Source organism: Hypanus sabinus, unplaced genomic scaffold (assembly GCF_030144855.1).
Source record: "Hypanus sabinus isolate sHypSab1 unplaced genomic scaffold, sHypSab1.hap1 scaffold_396, whole genome shotgun sequence".
Taxonomy (NCBI): Eukaryota; Metazoa; Chordata; class Chondrichthyes; order Myliobatiformes; family Dasyatidae; genus Hypanus; species Hypanus sabinus.
The window spans coordinates 323,931-351,858 of record NW_026781282.1 but is presented as its reverse complement, the minus strand read 5'-3'; positions in this window follow the sequence as shown (position 1 = coordinate 351,858).

The following is a 27,928-nucleotide window of genomic DNA, read 5'->3' as shown; positions in this document are numbered from 1 at the left end:
AGCCGTTTCCTGAGACGCCTGTGAAGAAAGGGGGTTTCCGAAGCAATCCTGAGATTCGCCACGACCCTAACTCCAACGGCACCCCTAAGCAATGTGAAACCCCATATCTATAGTCGTCCCTGTATTTAACGACACACCTGCAAACATCCCTAAATCCCTGTACAGCTGCAAACATGCTGAGGTCCCCAAATGCACATGCCGTTATCCGACAGAAAAAAATAATTTCAAATAATTCACAAAATAGCTGCCTCTTCGTTAAAGAAACAGCAAGAACAAAGCTCAGTTTAAAGTACATTTATGGATTTATTAATAAAGTATCTATAAATGAAACAATCGAAATTCGCCGCGCCTGTAATTACAGTAACACTCTGAAAAATCTTGCGCAGCCACATATTTGAGGACACGTTCCTAAATCAGAGCATATCCCTAAGTGAACCGCTAATCCATGTGAACCGCTAAAACCGATATTCACCGACACAGCGATAAATCTGCACGATCTCCAAATCAGTGCGCACCCCAAACCAGCTGACTCCCCCACATGCACATTCGAGTATCCCAGAGCAGGAGTCATGTCGACAATTCCAAAAATGCAGGCCTCCGCCATAGAATAATGTCTGCAAGTTCAAATTGCACTGATTTTGACAGTACCTATAAATGAATTAAATTTGAGATACCTCACAAAGCCAAATCCGCAATCACCACAACTCTGACAATCCCGAAACCGGTAAACATCCCCACATCAGTGTGGGATACATCACTAAATCTGTTCGCATCCCCAAGTGTCCACCCCTGTATTTACTGACATCGCCTTAAATGTGCGCAGTCCCCAAGGCAGTGCCCACCTCAGACACGCTCACACTCGCACATACTAACAGATTATTTCAGAGCAGGACGAAAACCGTTCAGAAAATTGTTGTCAAAATCCACAGTCACCCTGAAATTTGTTTGCAGCTCCCAATCAGCCGACGCACCTATGTCTAGATCTGATCCCAAATTGTTGCGCACCCGCTTGTTCCTAAACACATCCCGAAATCCGTGCACTTCCCCTAATCCATGTGCAGCACCATCCCCGTCGCACCACAAAGTCTACCGACTCCCCAAAATTGTGTGTAACCCTAAATCCAAGTGTATCCTCAAATCTCCGTACATCTCAAATAAGTGCGCCCCCACGATTCAGTACGCTCCACAAACCCGCTGGCAATGCAATATGTACAGTGTATCCCAGAGAGATAACAGCAAGAATACTGTTGAGAGTTCTATATTGATGTATCTATAAATGAAACAAACTTGAGAAACGTCACAAATTCAAGTCGGCAGATTCCACAAATTTGTGCGAACGCCGAAATCAATCCTCAATTCACTGTGCATCGCAAACCCGCTGATACCTGCATTAGCATCCCAGAGTATCCCACAGCAAGAGTAATTTCAAACAGTTCACAAAATGGCTGCCTCCAGAATTCCTTATAACAAACAGCACAGCCAGAGCTCCATTGATCACCTGATCTATCAGCACGGCGTTTCAAATCTTCATCTCGTGTCCCTGTCAGTCTCGACAGTCTCTATCTCCTGCCCTGTTGATATTTTAACCTGGGTCATGCGGACTTGTCACTGGAACTGCCTGTAGTGTTCTTATTTGTGACGTGACACATCGAACACTACAATCCATGTCTATCAAAACCTCCTGTCATTAGCGACCTCATTCATTTGAACTCTTTCACGTGTACGATAGATGAAGATTTTAAATCACAACAAAGAATTTTGCTGTCAATCAGTAATACTGCTCCCCTTTCCTTTCCGGGTTCACGGCAATTCTGATATTATTACGAATTTGCAGAGTGTCAGTGCATTTGGACACTTGGCGTATCTCAGGAATGTTTCATTTCTAGATACTTTATTAATAAATGTATAAATGCACTTTAAACTGAAATTTAAACTGTTTTTTTAACGAGGAGACAACTATTTTTTGAACTATTTGAGATTAGGTACGATCACAGATATGGGGGTGTCGTTGGAGTTGAGGTCGTGGCGAATCTCACGATTGATTCGGAAACTCCCTTTCTTCCCGGACGTCTCAGTAAACGGCTCCTTCGCCCTCGCCGGCAGTCTCCAACTCAGCGCCGAGAAACCCACAATTCTCCAGCCTGGTACGTCTGGGGTTTACACGCTCGGTCCCGCCAGTCCGTGAGATCGGGATGTCCCGCCCACCCAGGCCTCAGCATTTGTCTAAATGCTCTGTGTTTTGCTGCCCTGTTACAGCTCGTCACACGAGACAACAAATTCACACGGTACGCAAATAAAAGTAGTTTATTTAGAGCTGAAGCATTACTGAATGTGCACAGGCTGGAGCACAAAACCTCCAAAACCCGTACTCATCGATCCGCAGCAGACTCTCCAGGTAGTCTCCACCGAATCAAGGTCCCCAACGGATCGGCTCCTACGACCTGTCCTTTCCGGACTTTTGGCCGGGAAGTAACCAGTTAACCGATGGACATTTACGTTCGAGTGCAGGATTCAATATCGAAAGCGGTATGCCGGGTGACGAGAGCGGGACTATGATTGAAAAAAATAAATGAAAACAAAGGGAAAGGCGAGTTTAATAATTGCTAGGAGATGGTTGTCGTGGGCTGGGAGACGAGAGTTCCGGAGCTGTGTCTCCCATAGATTCGGAACCATAGAAACACAGTACATTACAGAACAGAAACAGGCCTTTTAGCCCTTCTTGGCTGTGCCTAGTCCTACTGACCTGCAAATGGAACGTACCGCTCCATACCCCCTCATCCATGTACCTGTACAAGTTTGTCTTAAATGTTAAAAGTGAGCCCGCATGTACCACATATTTTGCCAGCTCATTCCACACTCCCACCACTCCCTGTGTGAAAGATCACCCCCCCCCAATGCTCCCTTTAAACTTTGCCCCCTTCACCCTTAGCCCATGTCCTCTGTTTTCTTTTCTCCCCTAGCCTCAGTGGAAAATACCTGCTTGCATTCACTCTATCTATACCCATCATAATTTTATATACCTCTACCAAATCTCCCCTCATTTTTCTACGCTCCAGGGAATAAAGTCCTAACCTATTCAAACTTTCTTTGTAACTCAGTTTCTCAAGTCCTGGCAACATCCTTGTAAACCTTCCTTGCACTCTTTCAACCTTATTAATATTCTTCCTGTAATTCGGTGACTAAAAACTGCACACAATACTCCAAACTTGGCAACAATGCCTTATACAACCTCACCATTACATTCCAACTCTGATACTCAATAGCTTGATTTATAAAGGCCAATGTACCAAAAGCTCTCTTTACGACCCTATCTACCTGTGACGCCACTTTTCGGGAATTATGTATCTATATTCCCAGATCCCTCTATTCTACTAAACTGCTCAGTGTCCTACCATTTACCTTGTATGTTCTGTCTCGGTTTGTTCTTCCAAAGTGCAATACGTCACACATGTCTGCGTTAAAGTCCATCTGCCATTTTCAGCCCAAGTTTCCAGCTGGTCCAAATCCCTCTGCAAGCTCTGATAACCTTCCTCACTGGCGACTACCCCCCCCCCCCCAGTCTTTGTACCATCAGCAAATTTGCTGATCCAATTTACCACATTATCATGATGACAAATAACAATGGACCCAACACTGATCTCAGTGGCACACCACTAGTCACAGGCCTCCACTCAGAGTAGTAATCCTCTACTGCCACTCTCTGGCTTCTTCCATTGAGACAATGTCTAATCCATTTTGCTACCTCCCGATGTACACCTAGCGACTGTATCTTCTTAATTGACTTCTCATGCGGACCTTGTCAAAGGCCTTACTGAAGTCCATGTAGAGAACATCTACTGCCTACCCTTCATTCACTTTCCTGGTAACCTCCTCGAAAAACTCTAATAGATTGATTATACATGACCTACCACGCATAAAGCCATGTTGCCTCTGCCTAATAAGTCCCTGTATAACCAAATATTTGTAGATCCTATCTCTTAGTACTCCTTCCAATAACTTACCTAGCAATGGCGTCAAATTTACCGGCCAATAAATTTCAGGATTACTTTTAGAGCCTTTTTAAAGTAACGGAACAACATGAGCTATCCTCTAATCCTCCAGTACCTCACCCGCAGATACCGACATTTTAAATATATCTACCAGGGCCCCTGCAATTTCAACACCAGTCTTCTTCAAAGTCCGAGGGAATACCCTGTCAGGACCTGGGGATTTATCTACTCTGGTTAGCCTTAAGATACCAAGCACTTCCTCCTCAGTTTCCTATCATCCAATCTCCGACCTCCATGACCTCACTACTTGTTTGCCTTATTTCCATAGACTCCATGCCAGTTACCTTAGTAACTACAGATGCAAAAAAGAACATTTAAGATCTCCCTATTTTTTTTTGTTCCATACATAGCCGACGACTCTGTTCATCCAGAGGACCAACTGTATCCCTTACTCTCCTTTTCCTCTTAATATACCGGTAGAAGCTCCTTGGATTATTCTTCACCTTTACCGCCAAAGCAACCTCATTTCTTCTTTTAGCCTTCCTAATTTCTTTCTTAAGTATTTTTTTTTTGCAATTTTATACTCCTCAAGCACCTTATTTGTGTCCTGTTGCCTATAGATGACATACATCTCTTTCTTTTCTTTATCAGAGTTCTAATATCTCTTGAGAACCAAGGTTCCTTATTCTTATACACTTTGCCCTTAATCCTAACAGGAATATACAAACTCTGCAATCTCAAAACTTCTCCTTTGAAGTTCTCCCACTTACCAATCACATCCTTGCCAGAGAACAACCTGTCCCAATCCTCGATTGTTAGATCCTTTCTCATCTCTTCAAATTTGGCTTTTTTTTTCCCAGTTTAAAAACTCAAACTGAGGACCAGATCTATCTTTATCCATGATCAACTTGAAACTAATGGTATTATGATCACTGGAACTAAAGTGTTCCCCTACACCACATTTCCATCACCTTTCCTAACTCGTTTCCTAAAAGGAGATCTAATATTGCATCCTCTCTAGTTGGTACCTCTATCTATTGGTTTAGAAAAAAATTCCTGAAAAATATTTACAAACTCTAACCCGTCTAGAGCTTTAACCGTATGGGAGTCCCAATAAATATATGGAAAATTAGAAACCCATACTATCACAATTTTATGTTCCTGCAGTTGTCCACCATCTCTCTGCAGAGTTGCTCCTCCAATTCTCGCATACTGTTTCGTGGTCTATAATACAACCCTATTAGTGTGGTCATACATTTCCTGTTTTTCGGCTCCACACATATGTGACCAGCCCTCTAATCTGTCCTGCCTGAGTACTGCTGTGACATTTTCCTGACTAGCAATGCCCCTCTACCCGTCTTTCCTCTGCCTCTAACACGTCTGAAACATCCGAACCCTGGAGCATTAAGCTGCCAATTCTACCCCTCCTGTTCCCCCAGTTTTATTCCCCCCTCTGGCACATTGTCCGGTGACAGTCATTTATTCAGTGTCAAGATGGGAAACAGTGCGACCGCCTCTGAAAAAAACTCAATATATATTATTTATTAATCAGTTGAATAATTGACAAGAGCGGAAATATTGCAGCGCTGATGAACTGGTCTCTGAACTTGGACTGAGTTACCCCATAAATAAACGTGTTTGTGCAGCAACTTAACACCAACAACAAATATCCCGATTGTCCAAATATATATTCCGAATTATTGTAATTATTCTGATCCAATCCGGAAATCGTATAATAAATGAATTCCCCAACATTCACCGACCACAGGATGATGAAGCTTCCGGAGATGGTGAGAAGTAAGATCACAGACCTCCTCCTGCTCTCCATCTCCGGGTCACTGCGGTTCTCCACCTTGCCGTGAACCCTCAGCCGCTTACGGACGCGACTCGTCACTAAAATGTGTCTGACTGTCAGAGCGTTGAACAACAGTATTAACACGAACGGGAGTAACGGCGTTAGGACGGTAGAAAGCCAGCTATATCCCACCCACCCGGGATCCGTATAGAAGCCCGGCTTTGTAATACAGTCCCAGGGTATATTGTCAATCACTTTCACAGGTTGGGATACAAAGAAGTAGGGTACATTTTTAAAGCAGAACAAAACGCCAGTTGTTGTCAGGACCACAGCCGCAGTTTTCCCGGTGCAATACTTTTCTTTCCGCTTCTGGAAACAAATGGCAACAAACCGATCAAATGTAAAAGTAACTGTGAACCAGACTGAACAGTCAGTGGCTGCCTGTCCTAGGGCAAAGATCACACTGCACACAGGGGTGATGTCCAGGAAAGTTCCTGGGAAGTAATAATAACTGATCCGCCACAGTATAACCCGAGATATGATGGTTAGTAGATCCGCGGTTGCCATGGCCACCAGGTAGCGCGTGGTGCAGGTGGAGAGGCCGCACTTTCCCCGGGACAGGATCACAATCGCCAATAAATTCACTGCGGGAACAGCAAAAAAATAAATAAATAAAATGTGAATAACTGTCTCACCGTTCCGTGGGTCTGAAGCCACAGATAAGCTGGAAATTGAGCACATTACAACTTCGCAGACAACTCATTTCTGGAAGTTTACAAATGTAAAACGGCGCGCTGCTCGGTACTGGAAGAGGAGCAGTGTTTGGAAAGAAGGCATTGTCAATTGATTGCCGAGAGGGCTTTGGATAAATTAATCTAAATCTCCAGCAATCAGGTTTTCGAGTGATACGTGCAGCCTGGCTACCAGGGCAAATTTCCCGGCGATGATGGTTGCCGCGTTGCTGTCACCTATGGTCTGTCACTCTCCCGATACAGCGGTCCCGCTCTCTCCGTCTCTGTCCACTTACTCAGTCCAAAGCAAATTTACAGCCACTGGTCTCATGTCCTCGACCCCTCTTTGATTTCTGTTCGTCACCCGCCCGCAGGGGCCCCGCTTGCCTCGCTTCTTTTAAAATCTGCAGCTACTCCTTCCCGGGGTCCTTCACACCATGTCAAAGTGTCCGACCAGAAAGTTCCTATTCGCCCTTTTAATAATTTTGCCTGATCCACTGAATGCCTGAGGTATCTTGTACGTTAGTGCTTTGAAAATCCAGTACATAAAGAAAAAAGAAGGAATAACATAGGCACTTCAGAAACATTGTCCTCCTTTAGGCTGATGTGTAACGTCTGGATACTCCTGTGCATTTCTCACTGTCGCGATCCCGTCACCGATGTACTGACACTCTCGTCAAACAGCGAAGCACCGCCTGTCCGCCTCTGTACATTAGAAAAGCAGATTTATTACGCCTCCCCCCCCCCCCCCCCCGTTCTCATAGCTTGTCATGAGTTGCTCCAAACTGCTGCAGCATTGTTCCAAAAGCTCGATGCTCATTGTTCCTGAGCGGAGTATCGCAGGGACCTTACCCCGGCTGAGCTCCATCAGACGTCGCTATGTTGTCCCTTCACTCCCTCTTCACTTCACGGATAACAGAGCATAAAACAAATCCTGCTCCACTCGACCTAGACAGAACTTTTTCTTTAATCTTTCGAAACTCCACATGTTTGAGACTGACAAGTGATGTCTGCGTTTCTTCCCGAAATCTCAGCGGCGATTCTCTTCTCGCATTCCCTTCAAACTTGCAGCGATTTCTAAAGCACAGAGCAGTACCTTTAAATTTGAATTTAAAGTATGCGACAGTATTGATACGGACTTACACCAATAGTCTCTAAAGGTGTCCAGCCCTCCGGGTTATCGGAATTTACTTTAGCAGAGGCTTTGCATTGATAAATCAAAACTGTCCGCCATGAATCCACAAAGTGAATTCGTCTCCGCGATCTTCCAGTCTACATATGTTTTCTGCCGATCTATTTTCGGCCGAGTCCACGGATCAAACTGCAAAAAAACTTCTGAACGAACGCGGAGAGCTGCCACAATGTCTGCACCGCACTCATAACCGCATAACAACCGAACTAGTTTAAAGAACGCGTAGTCACAGCCGCAAATGTTACTTCGCGAATGTTCTTACCAGGAACACCGATAACGGCAATGATCATGTACCATATCTTTCTCACACGGTAAAATGTTTCAATCATGCTGTGTGAGATTCAGCCTGTCTTCCAGCTGCCCGCGATCTTGCTGAAGAAACTCTGAGCTGATGAATCTCCACGGTCATTCATTTATAATCGCTCCAGCACGCTGAATATTCAGATCCACACAAGGCTGACGTGTCTCCCAACAGCTGGGGTAAAAATAAACACGATGTCATTCAAGTCAAATCCCAATTGTGATGAGGTATGGCACGAAATTGTAAAACCTCGATGTACAAATCTAAATTGTAAACTTGTACTGAACGCAGGGAAACTGTTAATCATATTGATTAACACTTTCTTGAGCACCTCAGCTCTATCCACAAAAATGCGGGAATTCACAGGGGCAGGCACTTTCAATACCTTTCCCCACTCCGTTTCCGTCATGTTTGTCCATGGCCTCATCTTGTGCCATTAAGAGGCCAATTCTATTTTGGATAAGTAACACCTCATTTTCTGTCTAGGTATCCTCTAATCTAATGGCATCAAGATCTGAAATGTTTCCCTACTTCCTTCCTCATTCCTATTTCTCCACCTTGGTATCTTACCTCTTCTCCTCCCCTGCAAGCCTTCATATTCTGGCAACTTCGACTGTCTGTTCAAGTTCTGATGAAAGCCCAAGGCCTGAAACGGAGATAGTTTATTCATTGTCACAGAGGTTGCCTGACCGACTGAGGATCAGAAGTGAGTCCTCCAATCACACACCAGTTCACTTCGCGTATTATCATCATCCATTCAACCATTAATATCCCCACTCAAATCCCAATCCTCTCTCCCTCTGCACAGAGATTACCACACCATAATTTCAAAGCCATTCTAACCTAGCTCCACACTCCGATTAATATCTCCCGTCACCGAACACCCCCGACACAACGATTACCACAGTCGTATTACAAACTCATTCTAACATCCTTCCACAATCCGATTAACATCTCCCGTCCCCTAACGTCCACTCCCTATACAGAACGATTACTACACTAGTGTTTCAACCCTTTTCTAAACTTCCTTCAATCAATATCTCCCATCCCCTAACAGCCTTTCCCTCGATACACCCATTAACCCACCAATGAGTATCGTTACACCTAGATCTCTCTTCGAAAAAAAATAAATTCGCCTTCTATTCCAACCCTCTTCTCTCCCTTAATACCTAACCCTGCACCATGTCACCTCCTCAGACCAGACAGAATTCCAAATTCCGCTTTATCCAATTAACCTCGTATAATTCACCTAGTGTAATTCCATAATGTCCTTCCCACACGCACCTTAATGCTGTACCCAATATAATCCTTTTCACCTCTCTCACAACCCACCCACTAACATTCCACCGTCTCATCAAGCTCTGGGATTCATCCACACGCCCATTAACATAATAATTAATATAATCCCTCTATCCTTTGTGGTAACGATGAACGTAATATTTCACATCATTCTGCACCGTGAATGACACCAGCAGTATGAAAGAAGGTTGCGACTGTTATTGATGGAAGTGAGTGTAGTTGCTATTGTTGAGGTGAAGATGCTTGAGAGGTTGAAATACGTGAGTTTAGAAGCACTAATCAGCTGGACCAGATGGAGGAGACCAGGATACTCTGTCTGGTTCACTGCCACATTGATATCTGATCAGTTTGACGCCATCTGTTGCCAGATGTAAAGTATTTGCACCGGGGAAATTGGGGCTGTGGATCTGACAACAGCCTACGTTTTCGGAAAGACGTGGCTGAGGACGGCATTAGCGGTGAACTTTGAATAATCATTGTGATTTGGATGAGTCCGGAAGAGTAAAAAGTAACAAATGTCAATCCGCTCCACTCTGAGGTGGACAAACAACAAGAAACTATAGGCTGGATAGCCTGTCATCAGTGGTTGGAAAGATGTAGGACTCCATTACTAATGATGAGATTTCTCGTCTATGGAGAGTAATGATAACATAGGGCGGATTTTACCGTGGTTTCCTAAAGGGGATGTCTAGTTTTATAAATATGTTGGAATGATTTGAGGAAACCAAAAGGCAGATTCCATACAGGAGAGTCAGTGGATGTTGTTTACTTGGAATTTCAGAAGGCCTTTGACAATGTGCCGCGCTTGAGGCTTCCAAACCGGATAAAACGCCCTTAATACAAAAATATACTGTGATGGATGGAAGACTGGCTGAATGGCAGAATGGAAGAAGTGGGACGAAACGGAGCTGATTAGTGGTGTTCGGCAGGCGTCGGCTTTGGGGCCGCTTCTGTTCGTTTTCAGAGAAGGGAAGGTCAACAAATAAAATCTCCCCTGCAGCGGGCGGTCAAATTGTGATTTATTCAACTATGGATTCCATCTTGGTGTTTTCTGAAGAAACTTTCACATTTCTTTCAGGTAGATGCTTAGTCATTCTTCGGGCCAGCTATTCAATTCTCCTTCCCAATCTGCTTCGTGATTGAGAGTTTGTCTCTCTGAAAGAGGAGGCAATCATTCTTCAGAAAAGTCTGTATTCTCATCCGACATTTCTGATATTCAAAGCGGCGTGCTGACTCTGCAGGGCCCCCTGGCGCTAGCAGAATGTCAGTACACGGTGGGGACATGTCGACGCTGTCAGTTTGAACCTCCTCTGGAGCACGTGTGGTTTAGATGGTTGTCCCAGATGTGAGGGTCGACTCTCCGGCTGCGAATTTGGAGAGGGATGTCTGAGAATTGGAACGGGAGTGCTGCGGGAGCCATTTTGATCTTACATTCTCATCGGGATAAGTGAGGCGGGACTGTGCAGTCGTGTGACGTCGGGCAGTGAAGCGCGGAAGATTTAAAAGGAAGACAGCCTTATACATCGGACAGCGTCGCTTGCGGGCAGCAGAGTGAGCCGGGAGCAGAGTGAAGGCTTAAGGGCTGTGACTCAAGGGACGTAGTCGGGAACGGGCAAGTCAAGGTAGGTTTAGTTTTCAAATTTTCCTGTTATTTTGGGAAATGGGGAATTTCCGAGTGTGAGATCAGTCTGTTGTTCTCGTTCTCGGATGTGGGAGGTCCTGGAGTCTCCTAGCCTCCCGGACGTACATATCTGCGTCAGGTGCGCCGAGCTGCAGCTCCTGACGGACCGTATTAGGAACTGGAGGCTGCAGCTCGATGACCTTCGTCTGTTCAGGGAGAGTGAGGAGCTGATGGAGAGGAGTGACAAGCAAGTGGTCACACCAGGGCCACGGGAGTCAGACAAGTGGGTAACGGTTAAGAGAGAAAAGGGGAAAATTCAGGTACTTGAGAGTACCCTAATGGTTGTACTCCTTGAAAATAAGTACTCCTGTTTCAGTACTGTTGGGGGGGGGGCGGTGTACAACCGACCTGGGGGATGCGGCAGTGGCCATGTCTCCGGCACAGAGTCTGGCCCTGTGGCTCAGAAGAGCAGGGAAAGGAAGAGGAAGGCAGTAGTGATAGGGGACTCAATAGTTTGGGATTCAGATAGGCGATTTGGTGGACGGAGTCAGGAGACCCGGATGGTAATTTGCCTCCCTGGTGCCAGGGCCCGGGATGTTTCTGATCACATCCAAGATATTCTGAAGTGGGAGGGTGAGGAGCCAGAGGTCGTGGTACATATAGTTACCAATGACATAGGTAGGGGAAGGGAAGAGGTCCTGAAAGGAGAATATAGGGAGTTAGGAGGGTAGTTGAGAAAGACCACAATGGTAGGAATCTCGGGATTACTGCTTGTGCTACGCGACAGTGAGAGTAGGAATGGAATGATGTGGAGGATAAATGCGTGGCTGAGGGATGGGAGCAAGGGGTAGGGATTCATTTCTGGATCATTGGGACCTCTTTGGGGGCGGATGTGACCTGTACTGAAAGAACGGGTTGCACTTGAATCCTACGGGGACCAATATACGGGCGAGGAGATTGGCTAGGGCTACTGTGGAGTCTTTAAGCCAGAATGGTTTGGGGGTTGTAATCAAATTGAAGAGACCGGGAGAGAGGATGTTATTTCACAAATAGAAAAGCTTGTAGAGAGTGTATGAAGGAGTATAGGCAGGTGATAGAGAAGGGAGATCGCTCAGACCGGAGATGAAGGGGAAACGTAAGAAAAAGAAGATAGTAAAGTTGTTTGCACCGTTTGGGATAAACAGAGAGTAAGAGCTGGAGAATTTCTTAAATGCATTTATTTTAATGCTAGGAGCATCAAAAGAAAGGTGGATGAGCTTAGAGCATGGATTGACACCTGGAAATATGATGTTGTAGCAATTAGTGCAACACGGTTGCAGGAGGGGTGTGATTGGAAACTAAGTGTTCCTGGATTTCGTTACATCAGGTGTGATAGATTGGGAAGGGCAAGACGGGGAAGTGTTGCGTTGCTTGTCAGAGAAATTATTACAGCGGTGCTCAGGCAGGTTAGATTAGAGGGCTTGTCTAAGGAGGCTATTTGGGTGGAATTGAGTAATGGGAAAGGTGTAGTAACACTTATAGGGGTGTATTATAGACCACCTAAAGGGGAGCGAGAATTGGAGGAGCAAATTTGTTAGGAGATAGCAGATATTTGTAGTAAGCACAGGGTTGTGATTATGGGAGATATTAATTTCCCACATATAGACTGGGAAACCCATTCTGTAAAAGGGCTGGATGGTTTGGAGTTTGTAAAATGTGTGCAGGATAGTTTTTTTGCAGCAATACATAAAGGTACAAACTTGAGAAGGGGCAGTGTTAGATCTCCTGCTAGGGAATGAGATAGGAGAGGTGACGGAGCACTTCGAGTCTAGTGATCACAATCCCATTAGCTTCAATATAATTACGGAGAAGTATTCGTCTGGACCCAGGTTTGAGATTTTTAATAGGAGAAAGGATAACTTTGAAGAGATGTGAAATGATTTAGAAGAAGTGGTTTGGGACAATTGTTTTTATGGGAAGGATGCAATAGAGAAATGGAGGTTATTTAAAGGTGAAATTTGAAGGTACAGAATCCTTATGATCCTGTTAGGTTGAAAGGAAAGGTTAAAAGTTTGAGAGAGCAATAGTTTTCAAGGGATATTCGAAACTTCGTTAAGAAAAAGAGAGAGATCTAAAATTCATATTGGCAGCATGGAGTAAATGAGGTGCTCGAGGAATATAAAGAATGTAAAAAGAATCTTCAGAAGAAATTAGAAAATGGATCTGTACTAGGTCCAATGTTGTTTGTCATATACTTTAATGATCTTGATGATGGGGTGATAAATTGGATTATTAAAAATGCAGATGATACTAAGATAGGTAGCGTTGAGGATAATGAAGTAGGGTTCCAAAGCTTACAGAGAGATTTAGGCCAGTTAGAAGAGTGGGCTGAAAGATGGTAGATGGAGTTTAAAGCTGGTAAGTTTGAGGTGTTATATTTTGTAGGACTAATCAAAATAGGACATACATAGTAAATGTTAGGCCATTGAGGAATGCAGTAGAAAAGAGTGATCTATTAATAATAGTGCATAGTTCCCTGAAGGTGGAATCTCATGTGGATAGGGTAGTGAAGAAAGCTTTTGGTACGCTGGCCTTTATAAATTAGAGTATTGAGTATAGGAGTTGGGATCTAATGTTATAATTGCACAAGACATTGGTAAGGCAACATATGGAGTATCGTGTACAGTTCTGGTCACCGAATTATAGGAAAGATCTCAACAAAGTAGAGGAGATTTACTAGAATGTTACCTTGGTTTCAGCACCTAAGTTACAGGGAAAGGTTGAACAAGTTAGGTTTTTATTCTTTGCAGTGTAGAAGGTTGAGTGGGAACTTGATAGAGGTATTTAAAATTATGTGGGGGATAGATAGAGTTGACGTGGATAGTCATTTTCCATTCAGAATAGGGGGATTTAAACAAGAGGACAAGAGTTGAGAGTTAGGTGGAAAACGTTTAAGGGTGACACGGGGAGGAACTTTTTTACTCAGAGAATGGTAGCTGTGTGCAACGAGCTTCCAGTAGAAGTTGTAGAGGCAGGTTCGATATTGTCATTTACAGTAAAATTAAATAGGTATATGGACAGGAAAGGAATGGAGAGTTATGGGCAGAGTGCAGGTCGGTGGGGCTAGGTGAGAGTAAGCGTTCGGCCCGGACCAGAAGGGCCGAGAAGGCCTGTTTCCGTGATGTAATATTTATATGGTTATACGATAAAACCACGATTTGCAGGTAAATTGGAATTAGGATAAAATATTGTGTACTTGAATTGGGAACTTGGAATTGGCGTTTTGGGAGGCTGGTTCTTTTAATGAGCAGCAAAAGCTGCTGCTGAACACTCTGTAGTGTTCCAGTGGAAAATATTGTTTTTTTTAACTTTTTTTATTGTTTTGAGGTCATTGTAGCATCTGCCTTGTGATATTTAAAGGGCTGGTCAGTTTAGGCAACGTGGCAGTGCAGTCAATAGCTCAGCGGTCTCCATTAATTATCCTATTTCCAATAATTATCCGGCTGCTGCTGGGTGGTCAGATTAAATCCGTTATTTCCCTCTATAACGACAGAGTCCCAATATATTTGTAATGTCTACCGAAATTTCGAATGTCTTCCTCGCGGAACACGGCTGCCCGCTGTCTTCCAGCCAGAATTCACTCTATCTACTACATCATCCAATTCTTAATCAACGCAGCCAGGTTTCTCCGGATCCCATGCCTCATGACTTCCGGAATGATTCGACTATTGGGAACGATCAAACGCCTTATCAAAATTAATACATCCACATCGACTGTGCTAATTCATTTGTTTGTTTTTCACTGTTACAAATAACTCAATCTGGTTCATTAAGGACAATATGCCCCTCAAAAAGCCATGGTGACTCTCCGTATCTGGACTACGTTTCTCCAAATGTCCATAAATTCCCTCCACAATAGTCTTTTCCAATAGTTTACCCACTACTGACATAATACTCACTGGTCTATAATTCGAAAGAGTATACCAATTATCTATCGTCAACAGAGAAATTACATTTGCCATCCCCCAATCTTCTAGTTCTGCTTCCACGGCCAGCGAAGACACAAATATCTTGACCAAAAGTGAAGCTGTTCCAACTTTCTTGTCAGCTAGAGTTACTTTACGCTATCATCCTTTCCATGCATCAATGAGACAGACTCTTACTGAACCCCATGTCAGTGCTCCCTAAACAATCTCCACCTATCTGTGGCGCATTTTCCTGAGAACATCATTTCCCAATGTACGTTCCTAATTTCCTGCCAGGTAGCACCACGCATCGCAAACCCCAAATTACACGCTCCCTCGTCCTACCCCTGTGCAAGGTAAATGTCGGAGAGTTCTAGCCTATCGTTCGGAAATACCTACCCGCAGAGAAATCCGTCACCTAATCCATTTCATTTTCTAAAATTAGATCCGGTACGGACTGTTCGCTAGTCCGCCTTTCTTCTTATCGTGCATGAATCCTTCTTGGCCACAACTGAGAAATTAGGCCATTCCGGAACCTTTTACCCTGGGGTGGTGCCAAAGAATATTGTGTAAGTTTCAGCTGCTGTGTCAATAACTTGGCACACGTCAAAGATCCGCTTCCCGGTTGGTTCCTCATTGTTCCCTTTGCGGTTTTTTTTGTTAATCTGTTTGGCGGCAGTATAGAATGCTCCAGATATGGTGTTCTCTCCTTTCATGTATCTGTGCTCGTCTCCCAGTCTATTAAAAAACGAACGCTCCACGTTTCCCTCCCTTTCTGCAGCAGCGACACTAACCCTGGTTTCCCATCGCACTCCCTTTACCCTCTGTTACCGACCCTGTCCATTTTGAAACATCTAAACCCCGGAAAGTCCTGAAACCATTCCTGCTCTTGTGACAGTCGAGTGTCTGTGATAGTTTGGAACATACTTCAACCAATGTAACAATCACACCAGCAGCAATTGTTATAAGTGCTGAACAGACATGATGGAAATGGGGGGAAATCCCCCACCCCGAGAACTATGAACTATGCTGCTACTGAGAGAGTGAGGGACATTTGATTTATGTATAATGGCTTTTTCCTGGATTGTTTACCTTTCGCTGCAAGGACGTTACTTTACCCGTTAACATTCCCAAGGAGACAGCAGGAATGGCCTGATTTGATGGACATGATCATTTTGAGTTGATGGATGGCTGATACCCTGTCAGTGGGGATAAAAGACGGTCTGGGGAGACACCCATCAGACACAACAGTGGATACTGACCGAGTGTTGCGCACCCACAGGAAGGTGGGGGCTTCGGGGTCCGAATCAGGAGATCAGTCAACAAAGCTCACAGTGTGACGGTAGGGCCGGTGGGGACTTGTGTGTGTGTGTCCATTCATGCCTGACTGACAAGTCCACCACAGAAGAATGGTCTGTCTGAGGACGGAGGGGCCATAACCGAATGACCACAATGGTGCGACGAAATCAGAAAAGAACAGGTTCGCTCTCTCTCTCTCTCTCTCTCTCTCTCTCTCTCTCTCTCTCTCTCTCTCTCTCTCTCTCTCTCTCTCTCTCTCTCTCTCTCTCTCTCACTCCCTCTCTCTCTCTCTCTCTCTCTCTCTCTCTCTCTCTCTCTCTCTCTCCCTCTCTCTCTCTCTCTTCTCTCTCTCTCTCTCTCCAACAACTTGCAATACTACAACCGCAGCTACCTCAGCACACATGAACTGAACTGCACTCTATATTTCCTTATGACAATTAATTTACCCCTTGACATTGATAGAGCTTGTTTATTGTTGATTATTATTCCTAAACTTCTATGTTTATTATTGCTCTACCTGTTATATATATTTATATATATATGCATCTTTGATACTCTATTGCTTAGTTTACTAATAAACACCTTTAGTTTTCGGTACCGCCAGACTCCAACGGATTCTCCTAATTCTGCTGGTCTGTAAACCCAGTGACGGGGTACGTAACACAATGAACTGCCTACCTGAATTGTATGAAGCAAGCAATCCTCCGCCAATTCTGCAATTTACGGATGTCAGGGCATATGATTGTTTGAATATTGGACATATTTGCCCAATCTGCTCATTGTAAAACGACGTTATTTGAAAACGCCGCTGAATTGCCGTTAGACACGGGCGTTATCTACACAGATGGCCATTTAATGTAAACACATACTTCATTCCATTCCTCAGCTCTTCTCTGAATTTCCTTTGTGTCAGTGTATAGATACAAGTATTGGTGCACATGCTGAGTACTTGCAACATGAACCCAAATTGCTGTAGGATGTATACCGGGGAACTCAAATATCTGTTTTCGTAAAAATAGTTTTGCACTTGCCATTTCAGGGAATGGGTTACATTGGGCATCCAAAATAATATAAAATTAGCTGATATAGAAAACAGCAAAACCATCGATTTTCTGCGTTTTTCCATCTCGGCATCTTTCTGATTGTCGCCGCTGTGCCGAAGCCTTCTGCGGACTCTATTTGCCACAACGATATGTCTTACGGTTAACCCGTTAAACACCAGGATTAAACCGATTGGTAGCAATGGTGTTAAAATGCTGTGCAGTAATTGGTATCCTTTCCACACCGGTGAAGTAGCGTATTCATATGTGAGGGCGCAACGCCACGGCGTGTTGTCAATGATGACGTAAGGTTCAAGGATAAAGTAAATCGGGACACATCTCCCACTGCTCACTATAACCACGGTCACGATAACCACCGTTGCTGTTCTCTCGGTGCAGTATCGCTCCCGCAGCTTTTGGCAACACATTGCGATGAAGCGATCGAAGGTAAAACTGACCGTGAACCAAACAGAACAGTCCGTCGCTACCATCCTGAATACAAGTGTCAGAGCGCATACAGGAGTGATGAGCAGGGATCTGGAATAAATGTAGATATTGGTATGTTCCACTTAAGCAAAAACGATAACCACCATCATATCCGCTGTTGCCATTCCAACCAGGTAACGGGTGATGCATTTGGAGAGTCCGCATTTTCCCCGAGATAGGATCACAATCGCCGTTAAATTAACTACAAGAAATTTGGAGACAAAATAGAAACACAGTTACAGTCAGTTCCCTGAATGTCCCCATTCTACCAATGCTATACAGGGTATGGTCTGTTTGGAAGTGGAAAGCGGGAATGCAGTGTGTGCGGTCTCGGTCGCTGCACTCCGGCTGGAGGACAATGACGGATGTGAGTGTCAGTGGATTGGCGATCTTCCCACAGTTTAGAGCGAGGCATCCGAGTTCCACGTCTCACGTACCGGTGAGCAGTCGATCGCTCCTGTAAACAACATCATTTCTATTATTAAAGGTGAAATAGCTGAAGGGATTGTTTGTAGCCGTGACAAATTGGAATCAAAGAGATACAAAGCAAGAGCTCCCATTTACTGACACACAGAAGAACAGACCTACGTGTCGAAAATAGACTGGACCGTCATTCAAATAAGCTGCCATGTTGTTATAAGGTCGAAATGTCTGCACTGATAGAGACCCGGACCTTGAAAAGCAGAGACCAGCATCACTTCAGAAAGCCTAGCGAGGTGAAATTATGAAATATTGACAATATCGACACTAACTTAATTGACAACAGGAGAAGAAAACACTGCGATTAAAGTATTGAAAATGGAAGTAAAACCATTAGATGCCTGCATCCTCCATTCCGGAAACAACTTTCAGCCGACGGTAGCATCTGTGCTCAGTAACAGTGCGGATACCGCAGCAGAGTAACGACGGCACCATACATAAAGTAACCAGCTCCGGCATCTTACCGGGGACACCAACCGCTACTAGTGTGGGATAGAAAATGGCCGCGATGTAATAAATCGTCGAATATCCCATATTCCGTCAGCAGCAGCTTTCAGTGTTACAGGACTTTTCAACTGCTCAGATGGACTGGAGATCGGTTTATCAGACTTTTATTGAGGTGAGAGCAATTCCACTGAGGCAATTAGCGTGGCGATCACGTCAGGGATATTAGTGACAACCAACTGCACAAACACTTTCGTTAAACTATTTTTACTCACTGTCCCCGTGTCATTAATTTGACTCCTCAAGGGATATTGCAATCTATTTACCTTAAAACAAAATATGATACGAATTTTCCATGTTTTTTTTCCCATGAAACCTGGCTTCTGCTCATTAAAAATATTGAAAAAAATTTAATTTTTAAAAATTTTTTAAAAATATTTATTTTTATCTGTGTTGCTTTTACCTTGAAGTCGATTTATTTTGTAAATTCTAACGGAGCACATTCGCTTCTGAATTTCAGGAGAGGTGTTTGGTCTAGCCTGGGAAACGGAGAGCACTTCTTTATTAAAGGGGAACAATCATTCTTCTTTTCAATTCTTTTCATTATTTCTATTATTATTACTGCTACTATTATTGCTATAGTTATTATTATTATTATTATTATTATTATTATTATTGCTATAGTTATTATTATTATTATTGTTATTATCATCATCCAAAATAACAGGAGTACATTGAAGTAAGTAACAGTTACAATGTCTCAAAAGAGAAAAAAACAACAATATTAAGGGCTGAAAAATATGGTGACACAAAAATGAGAAGAAAAGAAAAAACACCTAATAAAGCAAGGAAAAGGTGCGAAAAGACCCCATTAGTATTCAACCGCGGAGTCATGTGTCATACAAAAAGCTTCTAAAGATAAACATCAAACCGCCAGTAAAAAATAACAAAACGAAATTTAGAATTAGATCGTGGAGGTTGTCTAATAATTAACTCCGATGGCAGTACCGAGCAAATGAACCCCATCTTTTCTCAAAATCAAACATAGGTTCGAAAGTTCGAATTCTAAATTTCTCCAAACAAAGATATAACATCACTTGAGAGAACCATTGTGACAGAGTGGGAGCCGAAGTCTCCTTCCACTTCAGCAGTATGGCCCTCCAAGCTATCAATGTAACAAACTGTTGATCAGACAAGGAAATACCACGGATGTTTTGAGGAATTATTCCAAAGAGCATACTTAACTGGTTAGGGTGTAAATTAATTTTAAGTGCTTTATGAATTCTAAAAAAAAACTGACTTCCAAAACTGTTGCAGTATAGGACAAGACCAGTGTAGCTGTCTCAGTTTTAGATCTATCACAGTAACTGTCGACATTAGGAAAGATTGTAGACTACCTCTCCTTCGTCAAATAGTAACGATGTATAATTTTAAATTGAATCAATGAATGGCTAGCACAAATCGAGGAAGAGTTAACCAGCTTCAAGTTCCGCATCCAGTCCTCCGTTATCAAAGTAAAATTAAGTTCCGTTTCCCAATCTTGTTTAATCTTAAAGAAAGGGTGCTTATCCCATTGTAATAATAAATTATAAATTCTTCCAATGGAACCCTTCATCAAAGGGTTAATACTCATAATAGTATCTAACAAGTCGGTATCCAATATGTAAGGAAAATTACTTAAATATTTTTGTAAAAAAGGTCTAACTTGAAGGTATTGTAAGAAGTATGGATATGAAAGAGAGTATTTATCAACTCATTGTTCAAAAGACGTTAGACTATCTTCTTTAAATAGATCCAAAAAGAAGAATTAATATCTTTATTTTTCCAAAATAAAAGAAATTGGATCATTCAAATAAGACTTAAAATAATTTCAATAAATTAAACTACAAAGTTTAAGTATTTTAATATTTAAAAAAAATTACGGAGCCGCAGCCAAATTTGTAAAGAATACTTAATCGCATGGTATAAATTTAATTTAGCAACTTTAGCTAAGTGTATAGGTCACGCAGATCCCAATAACGAGGTTAAATAATCCTTTCAGAACTTTCAATTACAAATCTACACAAATTGGCCGCTCTCTATTATCAACCCACTGCAACCAAAAGGACATCCACAGCCCAGAAATACATTATTAATTAGGCAAAGCAAGGCCTCCGTCCTTGTTCAATCTTTGTAAGTGACATTTACCAATTCTTGGACTTTTATCATTCCAAACAAAATACGTGATGATAGAATTAATTTGATCAGAAAACTTCTTTGTCAAAAAACAGGGATATTCTGAAATAAATATAAAAATTTTGGTAAAATCATAATTTGATTATATGGATGCAGCCAGCAAGTGAAAACGTAAGTGGCTTCCATCTGCTAAATAAATACATCACAAAATCTGCCAAGGGAACAAAATCAGCTTTATAAAATCCTTATATTTTTTAATGATTATAACGCCAAGATATCTAAAGGAATCCAACACGTTGAAAGGGGTATTATTATAAAAAGAAACAAATTCATTTGAAGGAAACAGTTAACGATTATTAAATTTAATTTTATAACCTGAAGAATCACCAAATTCATTAAATAATTTTAGCAAGGCAGGGATACATTACGCAGGATTAAATTTACAAGCCAATAAATCGTCAGCATAAAGAGAATTCTTATGAATTGTCTCATTCACAAGAATCCCATGAATATCTTTAGCTTCACGAAGAGCAATAGCAAGGGGTTCCAATATTAAGTTAAATAACAAAGGATTTAATGGACAATCTTGTCTTGTTCCCCGTGAAAGATGAAAAAGGGGGTCTAAAATTATTAGTAATAACAGTAGCAATAGGATGTCTATATATCATTCTAATCCAATTATGGAAGTTAACACTGAAGCCAAATTTCACTAAAACATTAAATAAATGTTTCCATTCGTCTCGAACAAACGCTATTTCAGCATCCGAAGAGACGAGGCATTGCGAAGTTTCAAAAGAAGAAGAAAATATAATGTTAAATAATATCGGAATATTTGAAATGGAATAACGACCCTTTTTAAGCCTGATTGGTCTTTAAGAAGAATTTTACCCCAATTATTTCCAAAACCAATTGGCTATTATCTTTGACACGCTCTTAGCAACAACATTCAATAATGGAATAAGTATATATGAGGCACAATCAGTAGGATCATTATCCTTTTAAAAAAATAAAGAAATAGAAGCGTCATGAAATGTATAGGTAAATCACCTTGCACAAAAGAGTCCTTAACAATTTCCAACATTTCCAACGGAGAAAGGAATTTTCCAATTTTTTTATAGAATTTTACAGGGTAGCCATTAAGTCCAGGGGCCTTACAGATTGGATTGAAAAAATAGCTTTATGAGTTTCTGCTTCAGTAATTTTGGCATCAAGATTTTTTTTTTGATCCTCAACAGAAATTTGAGGAAAAGCAATCCTTCGTTTAAAAAAAAATCATTTTTGAAGAATCCACTGGAAATAGTGATTTGTAAAGCTCGGTATAAGAATCTTGAAAAAATTTCATTAAGTTCTTTATAATCCCTAGCCAGGGTGCCATCTTTCCTACGGATTCTCAAAATTTGCCTTTTGGCTCTGGCCGGTTTTAATTGAGATGCAAGGAGTTTGTTATTTTTATCTCCAAACACATAAAATTGACTTTTTAGCTTAAGCAAGTAGCCTTCAATAGGATGTGTTAATAATAAATTATATTGTGATTGAAGTTCCACCCTTTGTTTAAATAAGTCAATATTAGGGGAAATCGCATAATTATTATCTAAATCTTTAATTTGTTTTGAAATCTTATCAAATTTCACTTTCCCCCTTTCCCCTTTTGTTTCTCTGTCTGCCCATCACTCCGCCTGTTCTCCATCTCCCTCTGGTGCTCCTCTTCCCCTTTCTTTCTCCCTAGGCCTCCGGTCTCATGATGTTCTGGCAACGTAAAACTGACTTAAATGTATCCCGTATGATTAATTTAGACATAACTCCGATATCGTTAAAAAGATTTTCTTTTTAAATCTTTTATCTTGGTTTCAATAAAACTAACAAATTCAGAATTTTACAATAATGTTTGAGATAGGTGCCAAGGCGGGCGGGCAGGGATAAACATGTGAAGAAAACAATATTCTATGTCATCAAGGTGTAAATATCTCCAAAGTTCAATCAATCCAAAATCAGTCAAAAAGGAATTAATAAGTGACGCAGTGCGATTTGGAAGTCGCTGATTGGTTGAGCTCTTGTCAATTCAGAGGTTTAAACAACAGTTAAAATCCTCGCCCATTATCAATGTATAATCATTTAAATCAGGCAATAGAGCAAATACCTTTTTACAAAACAAAATTAGGACCATACAAGTTGACCAAAACAACTTTTCTATTACAAATTACTGCCTTAACAATTAAAAATATACCATTAGTATCTGACTTAATATCCTCACGAAGGAACAAAATATTAGATTTAATAAAAATAGACACCCATTTCGTTTTACTTTGAGAAGTAGAGTGAAACTGTAAATCATTCCACGATCTAAAAAAATCTGTCGTGATGTCCCGCCCTGATATAAGTCTCTTGGGCAAAAATTATATCAGGCTGTAATCGATTAACAATGTTATGTCTTTTTTCGTTTGATAGGATGATTCCTACCACGTACATTCCAGCTTATTACATTAATCTGTCCAAATACCATGCTATAATTTTATTCTACTTTACACATGCGCAGAGCACATACCAATACGGGATGAGCAGAAATGGCGACGATGAAGAATACAAACACATAGAAAACACGCATGCTCCGGAACTACCCAATGGGGAAAAAAAAACTAACTCCCCCCCCCCACAGCTCAGAAAGAATGCAGGCTCCCTGTGACAGAAAAAACGAAGTCAAGGACTGCACTGTCCTTTCAAGGAAAATTTACCGTTCAAGGATCTCTACCCCGCCCCTTAGTTAAAAAAAAATGAAATCCACTGACCTTGTAAGGGAAACGAGAAAGTCTCAATAGGGAAAAGTGTTTATATTCCAGCATCTACAAACTATCCCATGATTGTATTTATTTTTTTTAAACAAAGTGGAAACGAAAAAAAACTCTTAAAAAGGAAATTCACGTTCGATCCACTAAAAAAGCTTTAAATTCAGTTATAAAACGCTATAATATTCTACTTCGTAAAACATACTAATACATTGAAAAGAAATTTAAAAAATAAACAGTTATTAAGTTCTAAAATATAATACCTAGAGAAACCAAGCATAGTGTTTAACAACAAATCAACAGGTTTTTTTTGAAAAAAGCAAAAAAAAAGCGTTAGTGTTTCCAGATCTTTGTTTTCCCAGAAATATATCAGTTCATTACTGTTCTTTTCCAGTTGGTCTCTAATTGAATTCAGTGTCCGAACCATATCTTCCGCCCACGACAGCATTTCATCAGATCTATCCTTTTGCATCTTTCCTTTTCCGTTGCCTTTATCACGAGGTTGAGACAAGTTCTTCCCACTCCTTAAAGAAATATTGTGCCCGTTCAAAAATCAGCAATTTTATTTTTTTTTTAAATTCGGCGTTTTAACTAGGAGGAATTCCAATGAGACACGATACAAAATAAAATATTCTTCATATTTAACGCAAAACACAATTAGGGATAATTAGATTTACATTTTATTTACAAAGCTTCCCATTTAATGTAAACAGATATTTTGCACCATTTTTCAACTCCTCCCTGGATTTCCTTTGTGTCAGGTCATAGATACACGTGTTGGTGCAGGAACTAAGAGATATTAACATGTACGCAAACTCTTGTAGGATAAATGTAGGCATATTGTAGTATTTGTCTGTGGAAATCATGTTTACTTCTGCCCAGGTCATGGACTGTACAATATTGGTTAGCCACAACAATATGAAATTTGCATATAGAGTGAACAACATAACCATTGACTGTCTCCGTTTCTGAATCTCTGGATCAATTTTGTTGACAGTATTGCTCCGAAGTCCACGACGAACCATATTCGCTGCTTTAATAGATCTGGTTATTAAAACATTGAACAGCAGAATTAAACCAATTGGTAATAATGGGGTCATGATGGTGTCAAATATCCCGTAGCCCCTCCACAGGGATGATGTATAGTACTCGAGTTTGGGTTTCCCTGACTCTCCTGCAAAGTAAAAGGAAAATTGCTGAACACAGCTACCTGTGACCACCGCTGTTCTCTCCGTACAACATCGCGGCCGCAGCTCCGGAAGGCAGATCGCGACGTAGCGATAGAAAGTGAAAGCGACCGTTAGCCAAACGGAACGATCCAATGTTGCAGTCCCCAGACTAAGTCCCAGAGCTCGCAGCCAAGATTTCATCATGATGACAGCATACAAATAGAGAGTATTGATTTTATACAATACAACACCAAAGAGAACGACCATCAGATCAGCTGCCGCCATGGCCACAAGGAAGCGAGTGATACATTTGGAGAGCCCACAATTTCTGCGAGACAGGATCAAAATCGCCACTAAATTAACTGAAACAAAAGAAAAAGAGTCATTGTTTAATGGGTCTCGAGTGCTCAGCGTGACTTTATTTGCATGCTGGGTCTGGTACTCCAGATCGCGCCTCTGACCGAACTGCCCGCCGGTACGAGTACGCCTGCGCTGACTGAGCTGAGATGTTGGTGATCGATTAATCTGACACGCCTTCAACAACAAGCAACTGAGCTCTCGCCGGTTTCACGCCGTGATGACAATGGACAAGAAAGAAAGCGGCTCGACCTCCGATGGTTTTATCAAGTAGAGAACAGACAACAGGGTATACTTGGATCAGGTCGGTTGAGACATCCTTCATTAACTCTCCTGGCTCCATGCCCTTCTCTCTGGTGTTGATTTATGATGCTCTCGTGTTCTTTCTCCGCATTCAGTGGGGACAGGTTGTACACGATTGGACAAAAGGCTCAGGTAGAGAAAGGTCCAAAGTACCTAGGAGTGAAAATAATGAGCCAGGAAAGAAATTAGTATCAGGCTGCGTAAGTGCTAATGAAAACATTCAATTTATCTGGATTAAGAGGAGTGTCTTTTGCTAGAGAAGTTTAGAGTTGAGGTTGGCCGATGAATCTATGGCTGAAAAATGTGGAAAGCAGGCAAAGACAGTTTTTTTTTGTTAAATATTGGCATCTCTTTACTCTACGAGTCATCTGCACAAGAAGGTCAGCTTGCACCTGTACGGTAGAGGGGCATAACCCGGGGTTTGCTATGCTACGATTACGTTGACCTGTGGATGGGTTCAGCAGCACAAGGGAGGCAAAAGAAGCAGGAAGGTGATGCAGAAGTCAGTCGGATTACCTTCAGCAGACAAGCAAGGCAGCAGAAAGGTAATGACTGGGGCAAAGCGAATTGAAAGCATTGAGAGAAGAGATAGCAAAGCGCTATTGCGGTAGTATGCCCGTTACAGAAACATTGTGGAAAAGAAGAATGTAAGACCATAAAAAAATAGAAGGAGAAGTAGACCATTCGGCCCACGGAGTCTGCTCCGCCATTCCATTATGACTGTCTCTAATATTCCTCAACCCCATTCTTATGCCTTCTCCCGGTAACCTTTGACGCCCTGATTACTCAATAACTTGTCATGCCCCAGATGAAGTATACCAAAGTCTTGGACTGCACAGTCACCCATGCCAAGGTACTCTAGAGATTCTCCAGGCACTGGCGATTTCCCCCCTAATCTTTGTTTAAATTTGATGTCCTCTGTGCTGAAGCTGGGACTTCTAGTCCGAGACACCCCCACTATCGGAAACATCCTCTCCAGATCCACACACTGTTGACCTTTCAATATTCTATATACTTTAATGACATCAATCAAATTTTTGTCAACCCAATGTGTACAGTCCCAGATCTACCGAACATTCCTTATATGTTAGCCCTTTTATACCTGGGATCAATCTCCTAAACATTCTCTGGACTTTCCCCAATGCCAGCGCATCTTCTCTTCGATTAGGGACTCAAAGCTTCGCATAATACTCCATGCATTCTGATGAATGCCTTATAATGTGTCAATGTTACATCCTTGCGCTTGCGTTCTAGTTCTCAGGAAATGAATGCTAACGTTGCATGTACATTCTTGAATAGTGACTCATTCTGAAGTTTGACCTTAAGAATATCCTAATCTAGGTCTCCCAGGTCCGTTTTCACCTCTGATTTTTGAATGCCTTCCCCATATAGACCATTATCTACTCCTTTATTCCTTCTATGCATTTCGCTTCACTAACCTTCACCGGGCACATCGCTGTCCATTGACCCAATCAGTCAAATTCCTTCTGCATACACCCCGCTCCCTTAGCACTATCTGCCCCACCACCTTTCCTCGTAACTTCCGCAAGCATGTCCATAAAGCCATCTATTCCTTCATCCAAATCATTGACACATAACGTGAAAAGGTTCGGTCCCAACACCAATGACAAAACACAACATTAAGCGGAATGCAGAGTAGAGCCACCATGAATATTCCTGTTAGAGGACATCATGAATCAAACACATTCACTTAGCTATAGATTCTGAACCAAAATTAGGTTTAATACCAGCGCCAAATGTCGTGGAGTTCATTACACCAGCAACACAATTTTTTCAGATTATGATAAAGTACATTAAAGCAAACAAAATACCAGAAATACATTAGGGTCATGTAAATAATGTTTCTTTTTAAAAACACAATGAAACGTGCTTCTATTTTCAATATTTCCTGGGTAAGTTGATGTAAAATAATTCAATAGGAAATCACGACCGCACTGAATTAAAGCGCACAATTTAAGGGCTACAGTGTGTCTCACATCTCCGCATTTCAGCGACCTTACCTGGAAGAGAAACGACGGCCAGTACAGGATAGTAAATGCGGACAAGATAATAAATTGCTGACTATCCCATTTACTGTCAGAAGCGGCGATCAGTTGTACGGAAAGTGCCAACTGTCTAGATGTACTCATTCAACAAGCCCTTAAACTCCAGGAGGAATGTACCTGAAGCCAATTAATGACCCCCTCCTTTTTAGTTGCATTAGCTACAGGACAGTGAACAAACAGTCCATGTTTGCTTCGGTCTATTTTTACTCACTGTGACATTGCGTCACACACTTAGCTCTTCGTGGGGCATCACATACAATTCATTCAATGTTTATTAAATGTATTTTAGAGGGTCAGAGAAATTGTGCAGTACAGCACAGAAAGCAGGACCCATCCAGTTCGTGTCTACTTCTGCCTGGACTTCCATACCCCTCCAGTCATGTACTTACCCAAATTTGTCTTAAATGTTACATCAAAAGTACGTCTACCCCTTTCGCTGGCAGCCAGTTGCACCCCC